The sequence below is a fragment of the Lissotriton vulgaris genome, chromosome 1_1 (assembly GCF_964263255.1).
Source record: "Lissotriton vulgaris chromosome 1_1, aLisVul1.2, whole genome shotgun sequence".
Classification (NCBI taxonomy): Eukaryota; Metazoa; Chordata; class Amphibia; order Caudata; family Salamandridae; genus Lissotriton; species Lissotriton vulgaris.
The window spans coordinates 1,609,834,505-1,609,842,427 of record NC_141685.1 but is presented as its reverse complement, the minus strand read 5'-3'; the positions used below and the strand labels follow the sequence as shown (position 1 = coordinate 1,609,842,427).

Sequence of the window (7,923 nt, the reverse complement as noted above, 5' to 3'; positions counted from 1 at the left end):
GACAGCCAACAAGTTCCCGTTAAAATCTCAATCACAGAAGAGCCTTCTAATGGACCGGAAATACTATGGTCATCCTTGCTAAACACCCTACAGCTATCAATAAAGGCCATGCAGAATCATTCGGACAAAATGGATATGCAACTTTCCCACCTAAATTTTCTAGCGATACATGTAGCAAACTTTGACAACAAGCTTGCAGACATGAAAGACATGATCACAAGAGTACAAGCTGAAACAAAAATAGCGCAGCCAAGCTGCGCCTGCTACACAATAATGGATACATTTTCATCGATTCCACAACTACTCAGGGGCATCCAGTACGACTCAAAAAAGACAACTGACAATCCAATAAATTGAGGAATCCAGGACACGGCAAACATACCAACAAACCCAAATCACCACCAGCCAAGCGAACAGCTTATGACCTCTGAAGACAAATATGGCACAGGGTGGTATAAAAAAGAGCCGAGAAGCCCACACAACTCACTTCATCCCGGAACCAAGCATGGACAGAAGGCCCAAAACTCGAGCAGGGATGGGCCAACATGCCAGAATACCTCGGGGAAGAACAAAGTTGAAACTTACGCCGAGATGGCAGTGAAAGTAACACAAACACCTACTGAATCACAACGAAAGGTTAGCTTGGAACAAAAGAACACACAGCTCAGCGACGCGCAGGGACAACAGGGGAAGGCTCCAGAAACCACTAACCATGACAGCCCTCGAAACAAGAGCTCGGGGAAAGAAAGCCCAGAAAAACTCAGGGAACAAAATAAACGAGGTCGAAAACAGAAAAGAAAAGGGAGAAAAAAGACCAGCAACATAAAAGCATTTTTTAATGTTATTTATTTATTTATTTATTTCACTTATAGAGCGCGCTATCACCTCGAGAGGCATCCTGGCGCTGGCAGACTCGAGGAAAAAAGGAGGGCAACTATTTACAGGCTAAGGATTAGGGAAAGAGGGGAAAAAGCCAGGTTTTTAACTGCCTTCTAAAGGCAAGAAGGCCGGTGACCTGCCTAAGTTCAATGGGCAGAGAGTTCCAGAGCTTGGCCGCAGCCACGTTGAACGATCTACCTCCTACCTCCTGTGGCAAACCTAACACCGGAAAGGGATGAGGAAGTAGATACAGACAGGCAAACAGTGACCATAACAACCTCACCGGCTAAAGAAACCAAACAAACCTCACCAAGTCAGAACTCTAATCATATAGGCAGAAACACAACCAATAAGCGCCAAACAGAATTCAGTCAAGAAAAAAGTAAGCCCACCAATGGAACAGAGAGGACAAACATCATAGCAAGGCTGGGGGCATCATCAACAGACACTAAGGAAACCTCTGCGGCACAGGGCTCAATGCAGGAAGAAGATAAGGAGGCAACAGAAGCCCGAGCTGAAGAGCAACCACCTATAAAAAGAGCCGACCGGACACTGGTTAAACCAGATATGGAAGAACACATACAACGGGACCATAAGCAGAAGGAAGTTGAAAAAGACACAATCCTACTTATCCCGGAGTACAGGTCAAGAGGCAGAGGGGACATACTCAGAAATTGTCGGATCAGCCGTACCAAATACAGGGCTTCAAAGCACATCACATACCAGCTACAAGAAATGCCAAATATGGCCATTCAAAAGGCGGCCAAACAATAAACACCTCAATAAAGAGCATAAATGAAATAAAGAACAAAGACGCTACGCACTCAGGTAACAACAGCATAAAAACAATAGAGCTGGAATTAGGGGGAAAAGATCAAAACCAAAAGCTCACACTGCTAAACGTATATGTTCACCCTCGAGAGAAAAAAGCCGGGATGAAACTACTGACTGCAGAAGTAACAAAGATACTGTCAGAGGAGTCAACAACCAACCTCTTAGTAACATAGGGACTTTAACATGTACTTAGGCGGGCCCCAGACAAGGGACTCACTCCTGGAAGAACATTTTAACACATGGGGAATCCCTCAACAGGTGGCTAGCAAATAGGGAAAACAAAACAGACTGTCAAGAGACAGCTTGAAAGATTTGGAACATCTCAACCTTGTAGATCTAAACGGTCGTTTCATAAACGACAGCCCATCGGCAGCTACCTTTCACAACGCAACTGCAAGCTCCACAATAGACTCCACATTGTCATCACTACAACTGTTTGGCAAAATTCTGGACTTTCGAATAGGAACAACTGCAGCCAGCGACCACTTACCGCAAGAGAACACTCTTGATACCTATAGCGCGGCGGCTACCTTACCAGCAGCTAATGTGGGATCATCATACTCGGTCATACTAAAAAGAATAAAATGCAAAACGCATAACTTGGAAGGCTTTGAAAAAGAAGCTGAAAAACTGTGTGAAAAAAGCATTGAGTCCCGGACAGATAATCTAAGCTGATGGGAATTATTTACCAGCAGTCTTGGAACTGCTCAAACAAGCTCAAAAACGGACCACACAATTTCGGAATTTCAAAACCAACCAAGCTCCAAAAAGAGTTCTCACAACAAGAAAGAGGAAGACAAGAAAATAAATCAGAGCATAAACTTAAAAAACCATAAGAGAAACATCAATAAACAATTGCGACAACTATACCGAGAAGGTCCGGACAAAGAAGTCCAAAAGGAACTGCAAAAACAAAAATCCATCAAGAAGAAACTAATCTGGAACCTGAAAAGGGAGGCAGAGGAAGGCCTATGGGCTAAGCTGCTCCATGATGCAAAAGGAAACAACACCAGTGGAAGATTCTGGAAGACAGCGAACGACCTCCAGGACTCAAGGATACCCAGCATAAATTCTCATATTACCGAAGAAGCCTGGTCTGAATATTTACGGCTCCGCTTCAATATAACAACAAAGAACTCTGCCAAGAAGCCTTCAGAACTTAACAAAAAAAACGTAGACAGCATACAACCAACAGAGCCAACTTCAATGAGCTTTACAGAAAAACAAATCATAAGCAGGATAGCAAAAGGAAAGACAGAGGGTGCGCCAGGCCCCAATGGAATTCCTCCCATCTTGTATAAACGAAATCCGGAATACTGGGCAGCAGCTCTATTGTCACTATTCAAACAGATTTTTGAAACGGAAACAATTCCTGACTCATGGAAAGGCTCAATAATAGCTCCAATTCACAAGAAAGGCAGCAAAAATGATCAAGAAAACTATAGACTTGTTGCCTTAATCGACAACGAGGCCAAATACTATGCTGGTCTATTACTAGAGGAGCTCACGGAATGGGTGAATGAAAATGCTGTAATCCCCATCACCCAGACAGGCTTTCGGAAAAAATCAGGAACAACAACAAATATTCTGGCCCTAACTCTCCTAATAGAAGCCGCCAAACTTGCCAGCCTACCCCTCTATGTATGCTTCATTGACTTCACTTCAGCATTCGACAACATCAACAGAAACTTACTATGGGAGAAGCTGGTTAACAGGAAAATACCGACAACTTTACTATCACAACTGATGCTATTAAACACGGATACATGGGTACAAATCAAGCTGGGCTCAGGAGACTGCCTGTCAAGAAAAGTACAGACGACCAAGGGCCTCAAACAAGGGTGCGTTCTAGCCCCCAATGCTAGACGAATGCAATCCTCACGCCCCAAAACTAGGAGGACTTATTGTCTCAAATTTGATGTACGCCGATGACATTGCGCTTATTAGCCGCACGCCGATAGGGCTACAACACCTAATCAACACAACATACACCCATGCAGCTACGAATGGCCTCAGCATAAACCTCTCCAAAACAAAAGCCATGAGAATAAATGTGAAGACGGCCACACCCAAATTTCTCTTGCAAATGGGAGGCCTAACATTGGAAACCGTGGACGAGTACAAATATCTGGGTGTAATTGTTGACAGGAAGGGGACATTCCTCCCTCAGAAGGAAGCAATATCAAGGAGAGGAACCACAATATCGGTTGCACTGAGAAATCTCAAAAAGAAAGTATCCGGCCGCAGTTTCACTCCAATCCTACAAATAATTCAAGCAAAACTAACACCGGCCATCACCTACAGAAGTGAATGCCTCAGAGGAAGGGATGCAGAGAAGAGGGAAAGGCTGGGTCCTGTCTCTGACCGGCTTGGACCACCCTTATGAAACAAACAAAAGAAAGTGCCGGACAGTCTGAATGAATACAAACAAATGCACACCTAGTATAATTAATTGCTAGGCAGACAAACCATTTGTGATTGATCACTTATATTTTATGAAAGAGTTTTTTGAAACGTTTTTTGGCATCAAGGGATACACACCACACTTACAGAAGTACACAAGTGCATTGAAACCAAAAACAATACATTAAATTACAATATACACATATAACAATTGTGATTACAAAAAACAACTGTGCTATGCCTCAAAAAATTACGTTGTGCTGAGGCACCAATCCTGAATGAAAAATGAACAAGTGGACAGAAAAATGAAACACTAGCCTACTTGTTTCCACCACCACTAGATACGTATTAATTTTGACATATGGTGCAACAGAATAGGAACACACAAAACTAAGCAGAAGTGTAGAATTTGTGCAAGTTATATTCCTTTGCCAGTTTCTTGCCGCTTGTGTGTCCGACGTGCAGACCGATTGAATCGTCTAAAATTTGCCGAACTGCAGCGGCGGCTGCCGCTCGAGTTCGTGCACAGTCACGAACTTCTGCCAAACAAGGCACAATCTTCGTAATCATTGATTTTATGCGCATCGGCACCCTATACACTTTTTAGTGTTATATACATCAAGAGATTACCCACAGGGAGTATCCTGACATTTCAAGTACAAGCAACAACGACCCCCCTATCCTTGTCCTGAGGAGAACCCTTAACTTATTCAATGGGTTCGAAACGCGTCGGCGTCCTGCTCCACCCAGATACTGCAAACACCAGGGCACAATAGGAATATAACTTGCACAAATTCTACACTTCTGCTTAGTTTTGTGTGTGGTGTGTATCCCTTGATGCCAAAAAACGTTTCAAAAAACTCTTTCATAAAATATAAGTGATCAATCACAAATGGTTTGTCTGCCTAGCAATTAATTATACTAGGTGTGCATTTGTTTGTATTCATTCACACTGTCCGGCACTTTCAGAGGAAGGGATGCCAGATACTGAACAAAACAACAGCCAGGGCAATGCGAATGTTATTCAATCTGCCTAAATACACCTCCCAAGCACAAATAAGACTTGAATTTGGCCTGAGGAACCAAGGAATAGAAAGAATGGGTGCCTATGCCAAAAGTTAAATGTCCAGGAAGGAATCATTAACGATATATTTTCACAATTATCTGTGTCACATCCGTGATCACTTAATCAGGTATAGCGACCAAAGGGCTTTAAAAGCAAGACTCAAGTTTGTATCAAAAATATATTTCTTTTTAATTTTCAGTGCATAGATAACTTGTTTTGACAGTAAAGGTCTGGCAACAAAAAATACTACCAAAGCAAATGTAACAGCTAATATGGTAGTACTCAGACACCTTCAGCATGTAATGTGGATATATTCAAACAACCACAAGCAAATAAATTATACACAGTCAAATTCACAGATTCTGTTCTAAGTGAATTGTACAGTATATTGCATGAAAGGTGTTAGGCGTCGACGTTTCGGTCCTCGTTGGTCAGAAAGATCCGTAGGACCATCTTCAGGACAGAAAAGTTGCACAGAAGTATCTAATACAAACATAATAACATAGGCATACATGAAACTCTAGGGTACAAGGAGACAAATACTCAGCTCAACTCAAAAAGACAATAAAGTGACAGTAGTCAGGTGATAAAAGCATGACCAATTCCATGCAAATTACCAAACACCCAATGAAACTATACGTGCACTCTCACCCTAATACCCAGTCCCGGTGGGATTATTGGGTGGCTCTGTTCTAAGACTATGCCAAAAGGTGGCATAAAATACGAGGAGCCGATGCCTCATCCTTGGCCCACCATCTATGGAATGAGCTATCAAGGAGAAACATGAGTGCTTCTGCAACCTATTTAAAGCATTCAATAGAAACTTTGGAGCTACAAGACGCTTGGAAGAGCAATATCTCACATAACTCGTTCAAACAACTAGCAAATAAATCTGTAAGGATCATGTCGCTAATAGAGGACAAAGCAGCACTAACAAAAAGGGCACACAGTTGGACTGTCCTCCAAAACTACACCAGTAGCTCATGCCAAAGCTACTTAGGAGCCAGTTACACACGGTCTACAAAGGAGAAATTGATACGACTAAGGCTAGGCATCCTTCCATCACAAAACCATCTTCCCCCGTGGAAACGGCCACAAACTACATCAAGCTGCCGACTATGTGGGGATACAAAAAAGGGACATCCTTCACTTAATATGCATCTGCAGAGTTCTGGATAAGGAGCGCAGACAACATCTAAAGCCAACCCTAAAGAAACTGGGAATAAGGACATGCCGGCAGGCAGTCAAAGCATGTTTCGACGGAAAAAACATCCAATTAGCAAGTCATCTGGTAAAATTCCTGGAAAAAGCTGAAAAGAAGCAGAATGACAGAAGGGAGAGCCCAGAAGAAACTAGCCTACACAACATCTAACTCTGACTGCCGTCCCAGTAAGCCTCTACCACGAACTCAAGCCACGATCACCACGGATGGATCACAAACTCTTAAAAATCTGTTAAGGCTGCAGGGAGTCCATGGGCTTGCTTTTTATTTTATGACATCCTTTAGAAGGTTCTGCACAAAACTGCTCCAAGAGCCCATTGCGGTACCGCCAAGGATAAAGACTCTTCCTGTCTGCACAATGACTTAGCATTTAGATAAGCGAAAGCCTAACGACTTGCAATCTATATTTTTTAGCTTCAAGATGTTCTCAGAATATTTTAAAGTTAATTTTACCGAAATGTTTGATAGCGATGTTTTATTAGAATTTATTTTTATTTCAAGTTCACCAACATGTAAATATGCTGATTGCAATGGTTTTAATTAACTGAGCAATAAAGAATTACTTACTTACTCTTTTAATGCGTGCCTTGGAATGCAGCACGCATTGAAAGAGGAAAAAACAAAAACATTTCTCCTCGTTGCGCCTCCCTTTGCCATCTCTAGGGTGGCGTAGCATTCAGGTGCATCTCCAGATTTACGATTTCTCGTAAATCTGGAGATGTGTCTTGTTCCATGGGTGTTGCGTGGGAACACCCACAGCAACACCCATGGAACGCTCTTCCAACCCAAAGTGCTGTGTGTGAAGGGGCTGTATTTATAAGGAGAGGAAAAGTCACGCAGGGTGGCTTTTCCTGTCCTTGTAAATATGGAGGAGCCCCCTGCGCCACCAGTACATCACGAAAAGTGACCTACTGGTGGCGCAGGGTGCTTGTCAATCTGCCCCTTAGTCTTTAAATGGGAAGAAAATGACAGACCCAAATATGCTGCTGGTCCCGGTTTTGTGTATGATTGCAAAATCATACATGCATGTGCCCGTTTACTTAGCCTGGCTTTATCCTCCATTAGTGAATGCTGCTTTGACGACTTCTTTAGTATTTTTTGAAAGGCAGTAAATGGTAGGTTCCACTGCCATAGGCCAACCATATTAGTCAACTTTAATGATGATTGTAGATACTTGGTGTTGGCAGAATGGGGATCACCTTGTATTGCTTTCCAAAGCGCGTTATTGAGCTGGTTTGCTCGGTTGAACCAAACTTTATACCAAGTTTTTATTTTTACATCTTCTGTGCAGTTGCTGATGGTGAAGCCCGAATTCTAACCAAATCTGTGCTGGTGAGGAGTTGCAGGGCAGAGAGAATACCTTTTTATATACCTGTGATTGAAGGCAGTCCAAGATTGCCGCATCTTTGCAGTGCTGAACTTCAATTCCATAGGCTACTGTCAGCAGAAATGTGACCAGTGGACCTTTTAACCTCTTTGATATTGAACAAAAGGAGAATATTAAACCATTCCCCTTTTT

The 7,923-nt window shown here is 42.6% G+C and overlaps 1 pseudogene; it reads left to right on the top strand.

Annotated features, from left to right (window-relative positions):
* Positions 1 to 1,896: 1,896 nt before the first annotated feature.
* On the top strand, positions 1,897 to 3,645 carry LOC147750882 (uncharacterized; annotated as a pseudogene).
* Positions 3,646 to 7,923: the final 4,278 nt, after the last annotated feature.